Below are 19,388 nucleotides of genomic sequence, written 5' to 3'. Positions count from 1 at the left end.
GGGAGTTAGTCACCGCTATGGCTGGCCAATCCCCGCACAAAGCACACGATGCATGCGACCCTTCCCTGTGAGGCGTGGCTAGGTGTTCGTCCGGCGCTGGTATTTACTACCTGGTGCACGTGTGCTTATATTTAGTTTATTTAATTTAGATGTTGATACGCTCCAGTCGGACTTCTTATTCGTTGCTCCGAATAGTGTAAGTCGTCCCAGCGAGCTCGGTGGTGGTGAGTGGTGTGGTACCTCGGTACTCATGGGGCGAGAGGGGGAAGCTCGGACGTCTTATAAGGGAAACGATGTGACGTCAAAATACGAATGGACTCGGAGGGGAAATGGTCTGAACTGGTGGCATTCGGCATCAAGGGGGCGCAACTGAATAGGCGGAATATGGCTACTAAAAAAGCTGTGCGGTTGAGAAATGCCAAAATAAAAAAATTAAGATTTAATTATTAGGGAAATATAGAAATTTCTTTAACAGTGCTGTGCATGCAACAGTGCAACTGGCAAGGCCTCAACAAAAATTGCTACATAGAGGAATAAAGCCTCGTTTAACCGAAGGAAAAAAAGTGTTGCTTGTATCATGTGACCTGGAAATGGATTTCTTGCCACTCGGTCATGGACGGATTTGAGAAGGTTCTTCCTTATGTTTCTGGGCGACTTGGCCGAGTATGTATAGGCCCCAGCGAGCTGTTGCAGGGAGGGGGGAGTTTCAGCAGAAGCCCTCGGTGAGACTCGCCGATTGAATACCGCTACACTCGCCCACGCTCCAGAACGAATCTACCAGAACGAATCTATGTCCGTCACCGTTTATGTATTTAACGAATAGAACTATGGTATGTTGTCATGACTATTGTAAGTGTGGAGATAGAATTTTGTGGTAACCAGTAGTATGGGGCTTAGAAATGTTCGTCGAATACTGGTGATAGAATATTTTTGGATTAAAGTATCTTGTGATGCTATACATTTTTGTTTTAATAATAAAAAAAATTAATTCCGACGTTTTTTATGCGAATGATTTTTTTTTAATTTCAAGCACTGTTTTACCGATAAAAGTTTGTATCATCAAAAATTGTTTCAGCCAAAGGTTTTAGATAAAATTTATGAGTTTTAGAATAAAAATATAACGTATTTGATAGTACATCTATTAAAAAATTAATGACTTGTTGTCTTTCTACCCTTATTAATTCCACCCCTCGCAGTGATGTTTTGTTACATAAAATTTATATACAAGTTTTCAACAATATTTAAAAAGTTAAACAAAAATAAACATTTATTCGATAGATTACATTTTAGGGTAGTTATATTTATTTTCTTATTTCAACCCCAGGTTTTTTCAACCCCTTGCAGTAATGGTTCCTCTAATCAAAAATTGTTATAGGCAAAAGTTTTTGGTAAAAATTATAACCTTAACAAGCAATATAAACGAATTCGATGTGCTTACGAAGGGAGTTATGATTTTTGTTTTGTCCTGCAACTCTTGTTTTTTCAACCCCTTGCAGTTGTTTGGTCGTATTCAAAAATTATCCAGACCAAAGATTTTGGTATTATTCCTTCAAATTATAATACGTTCGAACGGATGTGATATTTTCCATATTATGAAAGTTACGGAGATTTTTCTGTTTTTCAAAAAAAAAACATTTCCCATTTGTGCCCCTTGAGTCGGAAACTGACCATTAACCAACTTGACCGAGATTTTCCACTAATAGATTTTATGTATCAGTTTGGAAGTGGTTTGTGAAAAATTGCAGCAGTTATAACAATGTTTTCACTGGCAGCAATACCCAAGCACCGACGGAGTTCAGGAGATGAGAGGCACATGCTGAAATACTGCCCGCCGGTAAATGAACTGGTGGAAATTTTCTCGTCTTCAATTTTCCAACATGTCGTAGCGACCAGCGACCACCAGGGGCCAAACTCCATCAGCTTCGCGCGGAGGAACCTTCTGTGATCGGTGGGCGGGGTTTTGGGTCGCCAACCACGAGACCAGGTTAACACGAGAGGAGCTGTTACCGCAAGAATAGCTTCCATTCCTTCTCTCTCTATCTCTCTCTTTCTCTCGGTCATCCTAAGTAATATGGGCCGGTTCCACCAGCCCCGCCATATTGGCCTTCCTAATTGCAGAGACGCTGGGTAAACGAGATCCCTCCTGGCGTATCCCTAACAGTTGCTTCCCCGTTTCCTGTTACCCCCCCCCCCTTCCCCTTACCCCCTCTTCCGAACCCATCCTACCCGCAAAGACCGTGATTAAAACAGTCTCCGGAGACGACGAGTATAATTCTGGGCGGGAGGGCGCGGAAAGCGGGAGATGGGGAAGATATGCACATAGATGTCCGAGGAGGGTGGGGAAAAAAAGGGTGGGGAGAGAGAATTAACCTACCCGAGAATATCGGTGATGGATGAGGGGGGGGGGGGGGAGGTGGACGTTCGATCCGATCCTGTCAACGTGTTGGGTGACGTAGCGGTATCAGTTACAACTTGGGATGGCCAAATTCATCTTTAGATTCGATACATTTGAACAGATTCTGATCCTAACTATCCGATTCCTATAGAAATTATAACATAAACATTCCATTCCTTTCCGCTCGATTAAAATAACATTCCGCAATCACAATACTAAATATGACTAAAATTTACTTTCTAAAGACTACTGTTCCACGTACCTAACTATTTTCAATAATTCCCATCAGCTTTTATGACCACACACAAAATTCGACTTGGAGGAATCGATTCATCATCAAAACTTCCGCATCGATTTAATTACCTAAATTATTCGGAATGATTGAATCGATTAAGCCACTAATCGCATCGGAATTATACAGACATCCCTAGTTACAAGAATCTCTTAGGATATTTCTAATTAACATTATTCCAATTTTACTTAGTCACTGAGCATCCTGCTGAGTAAGCTGAAGATGTTCGACAGGAATAAGAGGTTAATATTTTAATTAAGTTGTTGCAAAATAAAATACCTAGTATCACAACTACTTGAATTACTTAAAATACTTAAACTCATACTTGCAGTTCTTAAGGGGTTATTTGAAAACTAATTAAAATTATGAGATGGATTTTGGCTAATAAGTACATTAAAAAAAGTTACCCATCCGTTTATTTGCTTCATTTTTTTTACTGATCTATAACTGCATTTTTAGTATTACTATAAGTGATATTTAAAAAAAAAATTGTATCGTGTTCATATTAGGTACAAGTGTGCGCGCACGCAATGCTATGGAAAACCACTCGAGTTGTGTTAGTTTGTGTGCGCGTGTCAGCTGTGTTCTTCCTTTGGCGTCGTGCACGCAGCAGGCCGTGACGGTAGTGATCAGGATCAGTATAGTTGCAAACTGGTCCCCCCAACAAGCACATGGTACCGTGGATAGGCATACTGAAAGCAAACATTGAGAATTTATTTCAGGCATAAGAGTATCGTTTACGTTGCCGTTATCTTCCTCCCCACGCACGCGCACACAACCTGCCTCCCCCCCCCCCCACCCGAGGTTATCCCCCCGCCTCCGGTACAAGGAGCGGCGGACTCCGGACTGACACGAGACGGGTGGAAAACTACCAATATTTTTCAGAAGCAGCGGAAAAGAAATTTCGGAATTTAAAGCGACGACTATTGGTTTTTATAATCAATTTCTTCAGGAAAAAAAAAAACTTTTATGCCTATAGTTTCACATTCTTTCTTTCATTCTCCCAAACAGTACAAAATTGACCTAAATTTGGACATTTTATGATTTTTTTAAATTTATATTTTTATGTATAAAATTAAAATTTTTAAACTATACTCACAATTGTTGTTGTAGTTTCTTTTCGTGGGAGAAATAATTTCAGGTTCGTAGCGTCGATAAGTAATGTGCTGTTATGTTCCAAAAAATGTAGTGTTCACTAACTTTTGACGCGAGGGAGGCCGCTGCCTCGTCAGGGGTGTGTCTGTGTCGGCGAGGCGGGATGATAAGCGCGACGCTCGCTGGTGCTTCCAGCGCGGTTATCTCCTCTGAACTGGCGCGCAGTCTTCTCGTCGTACATAAAACAACTATGAAATTTGAGCCGTGACCGTAACATTATATGGCAGAGAAATGAAGACCAAAGGTGTAATGGAAGTAAGTCCCCCAAATGATTTCAAGAATCTGTACCGTTTGTTTGTTGACTAAAAATTACTCTGAAAACACACAAGTTTTAGCCATTTTATTTCATATAAAAAACAATTCAGTTAAAACAAACCCCACTCGGATATCTTGATCAGTTTTCAAATCGCGTTTTTTTTTTCCTGAAGCTCAGCTCACTGCACGTGCTACCCCCAGATGGGCGGGACCCATAGGTGAAGACATGCACAGTTTTCAGCTGTATTCATAGGACATCTACTCGAGTGTGGAATCACCTCAGCCCTCCTCCCCCCCCCCTCAACTGGGTTGGCCGGTAAATATAAACTAGTCGGGGGGGAAGGGGGGTGGATAATAAGCTCCAATTCTGTTTAACGACCACGGGAAGGGCACTCGCTCCCCATCAGCTAGTTCAGCGAGCATCCTGTTGATGGAGGAGAGAGACGAGACGCGCCGTGTGCTGGAGCCACGCTGGCTGCACCTCTCTTTCCCAGGGACGTAACTGACTGCGCCCCGGGCGGGGAGGAGGGGGGGGGGGCGCTTATCCGGAAGAGTAATTTTTTACTACATATGACTATCATAATGTTAGAACACAAAGAAATGTTCGAGGATAGATTAACTGAATTATTTGTATTTGAAAGATACATGCCTGTGTGATCGTCAAATATTTCACAAAACTGGTATATTTCGCGCACTGTCCAACTTGCGATGTACTAAAAATGAAACGACTGCAAATAAAATTGTATTTATGCACCATCTATATTGAAACACAAATATATCTTGTAATAGTGGAATTAATGTGTGGCGGCGAAGTGAGGTGGTGTCGGGAAAGGGTTTGGCTTGGTTGGTTTGGCTACAAAAGATGAGTTCTTGCCCCGGGCCGGAAACCAGTCTAGTTACGTGCCCGCTCTCCAACCCGAACATTGAGGCTCGGCCTCGTCCGCCATCTTGAATTCGTTGTTTAACCAATATCCTAAAAAAAAAAATCATGATATCGGTAAAACGTATTTTTAATCTATTTAAATAATAATGTACTAAAAAAAAAAGAGTTTTAAGACGAAGGCTTCATACGAACGGTGAATCCAAAACTGCATACCGCGTGATCTCATGCTTTCAGTACATGCTAGGATTGACATAATAATTTGCATTTAGGTTCATAAAATCCATTCATTAATGGCTTGTTTAGTAGGGGGAAAAAACTTTTTTTGTAAACAATTAAAAGTGGTTATATTAAAAACTTATTTATTTAAATCCATGTGCAAACACGTGAAATATTCGAAGAAAAGTAATTTATGATACTATCCCCTTAAATCTTGCAGTGCGAATGTATTATTTAGTTTTATGGCTCAAAATACCATACTGGAAAAAAAATTTAAGTAAAATTGCATGGTTTAATGTATTTGCTGCGTCATGTGCAGTGTTCGGTGATTTTCACCCTCGTGAACATTCTGAGGCCTGTTCATTACTGCCAGACGATGGAAGTTTAAAAAATCTTGGAAATATATATGTATATTCTTTTCGTGTCAATATGTAATATAAATATTTAAAAATAGGAATTTATCACATACAAGATGGAAGGTGTGCTCCCCCTTTACAGTCATGACTAATCAATAATTTGAAGGAAAAAAAATATATATATATAAGTTAGAGTCAGGAATTTAAAGGATGAACATGACTTTAATCAGCACTTTCACTTGAAAATATGGGGTTAGCTATCCAGGTGAAATGCTGCCTTAGAACGATTCAGAAAAAAAAATGCATGAAAGAGAAAATTGAAGAAGTCCCAAATTACCACAGTCCAAATTTCCCATGCTCAAATTTTTATTCTGAAACATTGTAGACAATGTGAAAATGACGAACCAGACATGCTTTCAGTAAGGTTATTAAGTTTGGCATTTAATTGAACCATTTTCGGCGGGATCACTGTTGTAGCCTTGTCGCGTTCCCCCAGATGTCCATGCTAAGAGCTAGTGTCTGGTTCGAGCTTAGATTGCTGTACAGAGCGAATGGCACCCACTGTTTCCAGATTGATAACACCGGCTTGTTAAGATTACAATTCTTATTTTGTTTATAGTCAATAATTATTATAGGTTTTGAATTTTTTAAATTTTAATACTTGTTAATTTTATAATACCATAAAATAGTGTATGCTGACAGTATTATTACAGATATATACATTCTGATTGTAAAAGGAATACATAAATTCTAAATGTGTACCTAGTATTATTTTGCAGGAGAAACTATTTGTTGCAACCAGTCACTATTAATAAAACATTCTATTAATTATGTACTATGATCAAACCGAGCCAAAAAATTTAATACTGAATTATATTTAAAAAAAAGTATGGCAAATACGGTTGAGCACAAAATGGCGTCTTTCAGTTACGGTTTCTTAAAAAAATAATTGAATGTTATTATTATGTGATGCTATTGATGCAATACGACAAAAAAAATTTGTGTTTCCAAGATTCTAATTCCAAATGTTCTTGTACAAAATATAATTTTTCTATGATAATGTTTGGGTGTATCTGGCAACAGAGCACAACGAAACAAAGGACGGCGCTAGTAGCAGGTATCGCGCACGGGAAAGATGGCCATTCGAATGCACACTGCGATCGAAAGGACGAGACACGCTGTAGCTGCCGGCGGAGTGGGCACGCCGGGAGGTCATGCCGCGAACGGCCGCCGTCCGAAAATAACACGCCTGCAGAATCGGTAATGTCCAAATGGAGGTCCGGCTGAAATGCGCTTCTCCTGTCCGCGGTGTTCCGTGCAGGGTTAAAAGGTTGTGGGTGTAGGGGGGAGAGGGCTGCAGCGCCCGCCGAAAATAACAATGTCAGCTGCTTCCTCCGACACACTTCTTGCTGCAAGCAGGCTCTACGTGAGCAATGTCTGCACCGACATTATGTACCTGATGACACTGTTATACTTGCAGACATTCGAAGCAACCCGCGTTCGTGCAATTTTTTAAAAAAAAATATATCCGTTGGATACAAACGAGATGAGTCAAAACTCTAGCCACAAAAATTCGGTTTTACGGAAAATAAATTTTGTTAACCTGTCAATAACGTCAATGAAATATTTCGTGGCAGCTACAAGTTTACGCAGTGATTGTAGAGCTTATTTTAATTTAACATCGCCTACTGCTACATCGTCTATTATGTGAAATTTAAAAAAAAAATCAGCTACAACATGAAAGAACCTTAAGGCACCCTGAAATAAAAAAAAAACTCCTTAATGTGAACGCAATCATAGTTGTAAAAAATAAAGCCAAAATCATGTTTTAAGGGAAAATTTTTGAACATCGATATTGTGACAAGCGTATGGCAACTATTCCCACACTCAAGCCCCGCGGGGTCCTCCTGCGAATCCTAAAAATCCCCCCCCCCTTGGAATTAGTTGTCGTAGTTACATTTCTAACGTGTTGATGACCTTGACGACCGACCCGAAGGCAAAACAACGTCAGTGAGGCGATCCTTGAGGGCGTGGTCGACCTGAGATCAAGTGGCTTCGAGCGCTCTGTGGACTCGGGAGGTTACGTGCACAGCCTTGCGTCCGAACACGAGCCTAATGGATGTCTTAGCTAAGAAATCCACTATAAGTTTGTCGTAGTGTACGCGGCCGTCTTAGCGTTTCTTCCGAATCCTCTCGAGGGACGCCGATGCATCCCTGCATGCGTCCACTAAAATTCTGCATTTCTAGAGATACGACACTCGCATCCACTGGTACGTCCCTACGTCCATTAGCTTCGGAATCATGTTTTACTCTGTTATATAGCTTCAGATTTTTGGCATGATATTTGTTTAAAACTTTATAAGCGTGCGTGAGAACTGAAATAGAGGCAAATAAAAATTATCGGAAGGTGAATTTAAATGTATAGGAGTATTTAATACTCATTATATAGCCTATATATATATATATATATATATATATATATATATATATATATATATATATATAATTTGAGGTTCATAGCAAAAGTTTTATTTTGATCGCTAACATTTACAATATCCACACTAAATTTTTTAATTAGTCGTTGTTATTTACGTATTGCTGAATATTTGTAGGTATCACATCTCAAAATGGCTACGTGAACATTAGAACGACCAACTATCAACCGGTAGTGCTAGCAGTAAAAGTATTCGGATACTGTCCAGCCATTAGAAATGGATACTTTACAGTGCGGCTGCATTTTCTAAGAGATGTAGGGATGTGTGAGCTATGGACGCATTCAAATGTATTCGGATACAGCCTATATCCAATGAACAAATGCAACTTTTTTTTTTAATTACATAAAACTGATATCGCCTAGAGTAATTCCCATGACGTTTTTAGTGTCAAAATTCTCAAATTGTAAAGTAAAATAAAGTGAATAAATTTTAACGGAGAGAACGTAATAAATATCTCACTAAGCTTTTGATCTTATTTAATAGCATTTCATGTCTGGTGGTGGTCAATGGAAAAAAAATGTAAAAAAAAAGTTTGAATTATTTTCTATTCTAATCAATTTTATGAATTTACTTTTTGTAAACTGGCGGAATGAATGAGTAGGAGTACACAGAATACCACTGAGAAAACCCACCGAGCTCGTGGCAATGTCCATCAATTTACACACCTCCGAAAAAAATCTCAATTTTGACAATTACAGAGTGGAGTTGCTCCTAAAATACTATTAAAATACCGTCCAATTTCCGGTAATTTTTTTAAATCGAAAATAGTGTTTCTTTAATAAAATTTAAAATGAGAGAAGTGGAGACCGGGACAGTGTATGAAGGCTGCTTGGTAGCATTTTGCGAGAGAATGGCTTGAGCGATAAGCCCGCAGCTTGGTCGTCACTTCGTGTGCAGCATGTTAGCTCCTCATTGCCACCCTATTTTTTGACGTAGCAAGCCCGGGCTTTGACGGCCTCCATCCCACCAGCGAAAGGGTTGAGGGAGAGGGGTTTGAGCGATGTATTGGAAATGCATTATGCCCTGCCACAAAAGCTTCCGTCTTTTTTTTTTTTTTTTTCAGGGTTGAACAACAGGGTGTAATAAACGTGCCAACACTTGTGTCCGCGAATCTTCAGATGGAGGGAATATGAAACATTTTCTGGCAACAAGGGCCATGGAATATATTTTTTTGTTTTTGTTTTTTTAAATGAAACTAAATATCAAATCAACGGTATTTATTTTTAGTTTATGGAAATTCCCAGCGCAGCCAAGAGTGGAATAATAAATAGCGGGAACATGTCCTTGCTTGCGCGCGAGGCGTTGTTTCTTTCCCCACAGCGCGATCTTGGCCCGCACAGCCCCTTGATGACGTGTGCGCCATGGAAATCAATAGGTGGCTCGTTCAAACCCTGGCGCGCAGTTAGTTCCGCTGCTCTCCGCTCGGCGGCGGCACGGACGACGCTGCGATGCTGCCATCTCGCGGCGGCTGCGGGGATGAGTTCCCCACCGCGGCGGGGACCACACCCCTTTAACACTGTCTTCATAAAAGTTTATGGACGTCATCAGATACCCTCTCCCCCCGCACTTAGCTCATCGCCTCGCTTAGTGGGAAAAGGGCGGAATGTTAACGATTGGGGAGGGAAGGGGGCCATCGCAAAATTACCGGAACGAGGGTGAAGCAGCCAGCCATGGAATAAGGCGAAAAATACAAAGATTCGTTGCAACGCATTGAGCGAGCTTTAAGCGAATACTTTCTTCGAGGTTCGAGCGTTTCAAAATAACGCAACTGACAGGAAATAATTAGCACAGAGGAAGTAAGTTATTCTTTGTTTCTTAAAGCATCTAGAATTGAAGAGTATAATTCCAAAACTCGCTAAGTCCATTTTTGGCGAAACTAAGGTAATTGCAGTTCAACTCAGTTAAAATATGTCTCCATCTTTTAAAATATCAATCGTCATCGAAAGTAGCCCGGTCCCTGTGTAATAGGGTTCCAAAGATGCAAGTATTTCTCATAACTTGCTCAGTCCTTGGCACTGTCGTCCTGAAAACTCGCTCAGTCCAAAAACCCATCCAGTATGCCATATGATGGTGGTAGTTGCGTCTATAATATCATTATGAGCAATACCTCATTTTTATATGTTATTATAACCATGTACTTAAAATTATGAGCAATTAAAATGTAAAAAATTACAATGTTGTGACTCATTGATCCTCAATAATAATAGGTGAATATATTTTTGTAGTATTTGTTATTAATCATTCATTTTAAAGATTTACACATATTATACTTTCAGCTCATAGTCACTCACTGTTGTTATTTTATTAATACTGTCCTATTTTTTATCATAACAAGCAGTAAGAGAGCATGTTCGATAGGTGCATTACATTATGGAACAAACCCACTTCGTTATTGTGTTTTTACGTATTTGGTTATGGCCCTGTATTCACCTTGTTTGGAACCTGTGCAATAACAGATTATATCTATCACAGTAAGTATCCCTTATTAATAGCTTTGTGTGTAAATGTATGCACTTAATTTAAATGTATAACCAAACATGGCTTATATTATCTCATAGTATAATTGAAAAATCTAAAGGCATAGTAACATAATTTGTTGGAATTAATTTATCAATCAACATTTTATAATGTGAATAATATTTTAAACTTTAATAATAACACTGAAAACTCGCTCAGTCCTAAGACTGAGCTGGTTTTGGGATATATTTTGATATTTATACAATTAATAAAACTGTAATGATTTACACGCACCTTATCAAAATGTTTCTAAATATAATAAGGATTACACCTGGTAATATCACAACGATGTATTAAATAATTGAAGGACAGCAACAAAAGTGAATTTTCCCACAAAATAGGAAAATGGACTTAGCGAGTTTTGGAATTTCTCAGGTGCAGTAACGAAATACTACCCAATTTATTCATTGATTGAGAACTTGATGATATTTGTTTTTTTAATGTTGCACGAACTCTCTCCAGTAGTATCTAGTAGTCAGTTGTTGATTTGAATTTTAAGTGTGATATTGTGAACTGTGTTAGTATCTATAACGGCTGCAATAAAGAATCAAGAAGCTGTCATTTTTCAGTGCATGATTGAACATATTATAATTAAACTCTACAAGCAGTTCCACTATTTATATTATATATTACCAATGAATTATTATCATACTAACCGAAGTTACTACTCACTCAACACACACAATCAAGCTTACAGTTATTGAATTGCTTTTTGACTTGTCCTATACTGTGCATATGTACAGTCTACGATATGTTTATTAAGAATAAAAGCTGTTAACCTACGCTGTTACGCAATGGCGGATGCAGGAATTTTGTGCGGGGGGAAGGAAATTTTGAAGATATATATATATATATAATTTAAAATTCTGACACGTACACGTGTATTCAAAAGGTCATAATACTACTGGCACCCACATACTGACACATGGACCAACAGTAGTAGCCGCATGCGATGCGGCTTCTCACATAGTTGCAGGTGTTGTAATAGATCACCTTGCATCACCTAAAATAACATACTAATTGCTCTGACATTTTGCTACTTTTTCCGCCTATCCCCCCTCCCCCTTCCCCAGCATCTGCCACAGGATGTAGTGTTGGTGACGTGGCGTGCAAGTGGTCAGTATAGCCTAGTAAATGAAGGTTTTTTGTCGCAACTAATTCCGGGAAAGCTGAATTTTTGTCAGATGTTAGACCCTTATAAGACACGTATTTCCTCAAAAGTCCCCGCCTCTCCCCGTTGTGCTTACCCCCCCCCCCCCACCCCTCTCGGAAGTTCTAAATTGTTGACCTTTATACAATCGCTTGTGAATACGTAAATAATTTTGTAAAGTATTAAATATATAGCGTATTTTGTTTCCAAAAATCTGGTTTTTAATTTTGTTTCTGACAATATTTTCTTTAATGTTGATGGTTAAGGCGTTATAAAATCACAAACATAAAAAATTCAAGTAAATTTTGTAGCACACTTCCAGCTTTAAAATTATGTATAGTTTATATCGGGGAATTCATTGGTTACTGCTGGGTAGGGGGGGAAGTGAGCGCATGCGTATGGCTAGCGTGCACCGACCTACTATGTGCATCCTTTTGTATTCGCAATCCGTTCGCGTAGCCTTCATAATTATTTGATGAATAATATATCTAGTTTTAAACAGTATTCACTTTATATAAAATAATTCATATAACAACTAACATACATTTTTCTTTTTTGCACTTTATGTTAACAATAACATTTTATGCAAATACTTAAAGCAATTCTGTGTACATAAATTCTTTACTTAAATACGCATAGCCAGATTTGATTCGGGGGGAAAGATACCCCTACCCAATTAAGGGCCTTCCATTATCCACCACCTATGGACCCGCCGTGTCCCGGACTGGCTAAAACCGGTAGCTGTCATGATTATGAATAACTTTAAACAAGTTAAAAATGTTTTAAATATTAAATTGTAGTTTAGATGACAGCATCACGGACCGCCCACCCGCCTCTAATATAAAAGTAATATATCCTTAATTTTTAACAAATCGTCCTTAATCAATACATGTTGACCTTCATCTGCATCAGTCATTGGCATTTAAAAACTTTACTATGACACTAGTCGTCTGAAGGAAGTTCAATTTATTCGTCGAAATTTGGAGAGTTAAGGCATGATAATCCATTACAGTTTCCACACATAGCAGAACAGCTTAGGCCGGATTTTCTGCATTTGCAATTGTTACCGCATGAAGTATTACAGCTGCAGGAAACAAGACAAAGGTCATCAGGGACAAAGGCTTTGGTACTGGGAACAGGTTTTAAAACTTTATTTTTCCTGCAATTTTCCTTTACATATTCATGCCTCCAACCCCAATCTGTAGGTGGAAGTTTATTGCCCATCCAATATTGCACCTGTAGGTAAACTCGTAATAGATGTTGGTGAGCTGCTTCTGATGTGGGGGGCAATTTCGATAAACCAAAGTTAGATTTTAAAGCAGATTTACTTGTCATGGATGTAAATTTGTAGTAGCGAGCTTTATTCAGATTAGAATATCTCCTAAGCCTGTACATTTCAAGTATGAATGTCTGTCCCTTTTCGAGTAATTCATCGCGAGATACATATTTTTTCCAAAAATAACTCTGCTTGAAGTTTGGCTTGTGGTACAACTTTGATCACAACAACAGTTTTTGCCTTTCCCAAACCAAAAAATGACAAGGTGGTGTCACAGCCTGTAATTGCATATGCAAATAAAAGAAGTTTTCTGATGCTCTTGTGCACATTTACTAGTGTTTGTATGTCATAATAAACAACGGAAGGATTTTTGCCACAGATTTCTTTTCGAAAGAATACAGAGTTATTTTCAAGCGCAAGTGCTACAAGCAGTATCAGATGATCTGTGTCTGATCCCACATCTATGACTACATTGAATTTATTGAGATGTTCAATTCCGGTTTTTACGATGTCTAAGTCAGCATCTCCCTCGGCTATGAATGAACTTATTACCCTTCTATTTAAGGGCTCGGTTCAAGGTCACGGTTGTGATTCTGTCCCGCTGGAGAGCGCTAGTAGTCGCGATCAGTTGAACACTCGTTATCACAAACATATATTCTTCCCGGGCGCCGCTGTCATCCGGGTAGAAGCGGGAAGGGGGGGGGGGCACGATAATTACAACGCGGTGTTGCCAAGCGTTATCTGACACGTGACGCTCGCACCAAGGGCTATGGGCTACCGAAGACAGGCGGTTCCGCGGTCGCTCTGCTAGCTATCCGAGGGCAGCTAGGCAGTGCCTTCTGCTTCCGAATGGGCCCCAATGGGCGGCGTGTGCTATTTGCTTGCTGGTTTAACCATGGATATATTGAATAGCAGTCCGTGGACCATTTGGCCAGCTGGTGGGAAAGGCAGTCTGGTACGATTAAGGAAAAGTTAAATAGAATATTACCTACAAAATTATATTCAAATAAAAAAACACAGAACTAAGGGCAAAATCCTAATAAGTGATTCAAGAATTAAAACAGAATTATTTTTTTGTGTATTCTCAGTTTAAAGTTATTTCCATAAAGGACATATATATTTATTTCAATGGTTTCGATTTTGACAAACAATATTTTAATAAGTTAACGTAACTTTTTTTAGTTTCCTGATATCACCATCCAATCGGTTTTAAGTACAATAAATATTTGATACATTCAGCAAAATACGTAGGTACCGTTTGTTTGTTTCAAATGTTACTATATTTATATAAATTTGAAATTGTACCGTATTAAACTAACACTGGATTGAAAAGAATATGTTGTGTGACAAAACAGAAATTCTTCAGTGCAATATATACTAATCCAGGCTAATACATTTTTACCAATAAAATTTTTATATCTTTGAGGCCTATTGACTCGCGTTTTGATTAGGCTGGGACAATATGTTACAAAACGCAAGCAGAATTAATAATAAATAAACGACATTTTAGCATTTTTTCTACAGTTTATTTTCATCTCGTGGTTCCGGGTTATAAATGTCCAGAACATTGAATGCAATACTTTACTTGACCCAATATTTTTCACCCAAGATATATGTATCCCGCGATTGCCTTGAGATCCTAACAATCTGGAGCCTCGGCTTATAACTTATATTGGACACAAAAATATTTCCTTCATTGCTGCGATGAACCTCCCCGTTTTTCACAGTCATTCGAAAGGAAACTTGACATTTGACTATTGTAAACGTAAACACTGCTTTATATTAACATAATTCCATGTAAACAATTTAGTATTTATCGAAATAATTTAGGCATTAAATAAATAACGCCTAAAAGCACCTCCTGTACTTTGAACCTCCGGAAAATCACGAATTCTACTCATTGAAAACAGAGACTTTACCACTCGCATCGGAGCTACACATGCAGATTTTATTTAATTCCAATAAATGATTGATATAAACTTAACCACGCAATGTTATGATTTATTTTCATTACCTACTTTCATTTTCTTACTAAATGAATATGACTGAATTATGCACAAATAATCAAATACCGAAGTGTCACGTTCATCCGACCTTTTCTTATCCAACATTTCGTATTATCCGACATCTCAAAAATAAAAACTATTCTATCGGAAACATAAACGACAATTTGTGTCATAATATTTTTTGTTGGTCCTGACTCTAGGTACTGCAACTTATTATTCAGCCAGATATTTTTGTTATTTTTTGGTTGTGAAATTTTTTATTAGGTTTGAAATGTTTAAAACATTAGCAGTTTTTTTTACTTTTAAGATGTTTTTATTAGCAATTCCCTATTAATCCGACATTTTAACTATCCGAATTTCTGCTGACCCGTTTATGTCCGATAAGCGAGACACAACTGTACGACAACACCGGGACGGCCTCCACTGGGTGACTGAGGGGTCCCAGTGTGATGTAGGCGCCAGCAGTGCTGCTCCAGGGGCTAATGTGAGCTGAGCGAGCAGGGGGCCGAGGTGGTGGACATGCCTCAACCTCTGTGCATAGCCGGAGCTCTAGCGGCTTTTCCGATTGCGTATATGTCGCATCCATATCCACGCCCGTGGGGGCCCGGGGCGGCAGGGCCTTATGGCTAAGAGCGCCGGGTCAACAAAGAAAAGGGGGGAAACCCCTGAAAGGTCTATGTACGACCACACCAAAGATGTATAATGATTTTGTTATAGGTATTCGATGAAACTCAAGCAATATTTAGTTTGCCAGGTACTCTTGTAGAGTTACAATGTAGATCGTTAAAAAAATATATATATGTCTCCATGATGCGATTTTGGTTTGTGATTATTTGAAGTATCACAATTGATTTGTCTACTATTTATATCAAATATGATGTATTAATTACACTTAGCTTTATGTTAAGTAAAAAATTGGCATTCCAAACATATAAACTCTCGTCAGTGTTGTAATGTTACACAAATTTAGGTAAGTAAATATAATGATTTACCGTGATGAATGTTTCAATTTTTCAAACATCATACATTTCACTGATTACAAAACCTAAATTCAATCACAGAATTTGATTTAGTCTCATATTACAATAAATCCAGCTACAGCTTCCTTAAAAATAGAATAATTGTGTTAATAGTTTTAAGTTGTTTTCTAGGAATTGTAAGAGGGTTGAATTGGTCTGCACTTCAAAGTCAAGATAAATCTTCTACCTGTGTCGCTGTAGTTACTTCGGGATCAGGAGGCTGGAAGTGGGGTCAGTATAAGAAATACTGGAAAATTCGTGAACACAATGCACAGTGATACAAATAAGGCCACAACTGTGATTAATTAATTGCACAAGTACTGCAGTCTTCCTTACTTTACTCTCTAGTTTTGAGTTCATTTCAAAATCGTACTATATGGTAGCAACTCAATTAATAAACGTTACCCACTAATTTTGTGAAGATAGGTAGTAAATAATCAATATCCATGTTTAACTTGAGTAAGTCCCATAAAGAATACATTATTATCAGTTAAAAGTAATAGGAAATAAATATTCTAAAGACCATGACGAATTTCTTTTTTGAACTGAGTGGTTCCTGCAGTGCACTGTCTTGTGTGCTTTTCTTGTAGGTTTTTCTTGTAGGTTTAATCAATATGATATTACATATGAGGGTCTGAATATCCTGTTTCCTTGTAAATTTATCCACGAAGAACTCTCAATTTGGGTGTTTTCAACAATGAGGTTTGGTAAATGCTCATTAAAATCTTCACAAACAGCCGAACTGTTAAAATAAAAATAAGAATAAAATGTGCTTAACAATAATAAAATAAGAAATTAGTACAAATACATATTTAACTTAATGTTAAATACATGACTATTGTTAAGAAAGCATGCTTATTACACAGTTATGATTTGGCATTTGATTCGGAAATATTGTTTTCAGACAAAGACGTGTAATGATGCAGAATGGTCATATGTTAATGAAATGTATCGCTACAAAACCTCGATATTGTATAATCCTATCATCTTATTAAACGTTTTTAGGGCTTAAAAAAACAAACTTTTTTAAATAATTATTAGTTCTGATTTTACTTAAAGACTTTATTATTAATGAATGCTCAGGATAACATGCTATATTTTGTTCTTATGTTGAGAATGACAATGGAGAATATTCTGTATGAAAACTAAAATTATTCATAAAATGTTTGTTCACATCGTAATTATCACTGGAGACAATAATTATTCATTTAAGTGCATTTAAAGTAAATCTTAATTTCCGCATCGTAATAATGTAAGATGTAAACTAGCCCTATTATGTTAAAATTTTCCGTAGCAGGTTTCCTTTAAAAAACTTACTGAGATGTACATCTAAATAGCCTTAGTTAAATATTTATAATTGTTTAATTATTTCATGTATTAAAAATAGCAAGACAAATAGTGGAACAATAATAATGCTGTGGCTATCAGTCCTCGCGTATCTTTATATTATTTTTTTTCTGTCGATGTTTTCCCACTACTATGCCGAAACACACAAGACCTTAAAAATCACAGTGAAAACCTACAGCTATAACGAACATTTCTCTACTTCTTAAAAATGAAAGTAGCTATTTTTTAGTGTTTTTTTTCCTGTGTATAAAAAATTATTAAGAAGTTGTGGTTCCCAGATAAAAATGAAATAGCTTCACACGAATTCTTAATTCACACTTTTTTCCAACTCTATTTAATTATATTTTAGCTTTTTAACTAATTTCCTCAACTCTTTCAGCTCTAATATGTATTGCAGTTGTATTTTGTATGCGCCGGCTTGAATATATGTTCTTTTTTGGGGGAAATATTTATTTGCACTGATCTGACCTGAAGAATAAAATTTAGAATACATTTAGATTATAAAATGTTCATAAACTAATTCTATCAGTTAAATATTTCGTTCATGTTTATCTTTTTCAAATACATGGTGAACAGCGTGCGCTGTGGATGTAATAAACAACATTTATTATTTTATTTAACAGTCTGAAATAAAAGATGGAAATATTCAGTTTACCTATCTATTTACAATAAAAAAATGAGTTGTACAATTTGTCTTGCTTTGCATGTCGTTTAAATGTTCAGTATTTTGAATATATACCTATATTCATAAATTAAGAGGTAAAAAAATCGCTGCTACTAATAACTGTCCAAGCAATGTCACAACGACTCATACATCTAGTTGCTCACTCAGTGGTCCTCAGAAAAGCACTGTTCACCGTAGCTTAAATTGCTAACAGCTCGGCTGTAAGCAGACTATTACCAAGATAACGCCTGGACATTGAGTCAGAAGTTCTTTGATGTGGTAATGAACAACATCGTGAAAATTCGCCCGCTAAGAAGTTTGGCGCAAATTATACTGAAGATTATGGGAGAAAATAAACGTAATTGCAGTTACTAAGTGACCACTTCACTACATAAACCTAAATGTAATTTATATATATATGTATGTATTCCAGCCTCATGAACCATCTAAATTAACTTACAATTAACTTTGTTTAACATAGGCCTAATCAATGGCTACCATATCAAAATTATTTTCAAGGGCCTGCCGAATTACTGCAATTTCGTAAATATAGTTTGTAAAGAAAAATAATTTTTTCCTGTTGTTCGAATCAAATACAACCATGTTATAAAAAGAGCAACATAATAACATTGTGCGTATTATAATTGTAGTCATTGGATGATGATAGTATTACATTCTCTTGTAAGTAAGAAATTGTTTAACTGATAACAATGTATTAATATCCTACTTAGTAATATTAATTTTAAAACATCCAATATTTCAACTCCATTAATTTCAGCACTCACTAGTTTTAAAAACTTTGATACCTTATTTTATTTTACAGGTTCCCGTGTGCCGGCGGGTTTGTTAGGGCTCGGCGTATCAACTACCTAATCTTAAGAACACTAATGCCTAAATTTATTGGCCAATAAATGCAAGACAATGGCCGCGAAAGCCGGCAGAATCTTTATTACTAATGCCTAAAATTTATTTCAAAATCTCTGATCCCGATTTAGACGTCCAAAGGTTTTTTGATAGTTTAAATAGTTTCATCGCATTTTTATGCAGTAATTAAGCTTAGATAGTTTCTTGTGAAATTGTTGCTTTTTAACGCTCGCTTTTTACGTCTGCCAGTCCGGGGCGGATGGACAAATAAATTATATAAAAAAAAATTATACAATTTTAACTAAATTCATGGCACACCCGAAATTCTGATCCAAATTCCTTCCAGAGGTACAATAGCGACTTCAGCTACGGTCACCTGAAATAATACTGGGGAATATCGCATAGAGTGGTCATTTCATGTTGCACATTTAAACTGTATTGCTTGCAATCTTTTAAAAAGGCTTGCTGAATTTATAGGCAGGCAAAATAATAAAACTT

The 19,388-nt window shown here is 37.3% G+C and overlaps 2 protein-coding genes across 3 annotated transcripts in view; one reads left to right on the top strand and one right to left on the bottom strand.

The window, feature by feature from the left end:
• LOC134543067 (heterogeneous nuclear ribonucleoprotein Q) overlaps nucleotides 1-19,388 on the top strand; it is a 778,099-nt gene that overhangs the window by 480,163 nt on the left and 278,548 nt on the right. The gene's annotated exons all lie outside the window — the stretch shown is intronic.
• The window catches only part of LOC134543285 (cubilin), a 295,632-nt gene that overhangs the window by 110,286 nt on the left and 165,958 nt on the right, over nucleotides 1-19,388 (bottom strand). The gene's annotated exons all lie outside the window — the stretch shown is intronic.

This window comes from Bacillus rossius, assembly GCF_032445375.1.
Source record: "Bacillus rossius redtenbacheri isolate Brsri chromosome 9 unlocalized genomic scaffold, Brsri_v3 Brsri_v3_scf9_2, whole genome shotgun sequence".
NCBI classification, from domain to species: Eukaryota; Metazoa; Arthropoda; class Insecta; order Phasmatodea; family Bacillidae; genus Bacillus; species Bacillus rossius.
The sequence above is the reverse complement of the archived record's forward strand: the minus strand, read 5'-3'. Positions and strand labels throughout refer to the sequence as shown.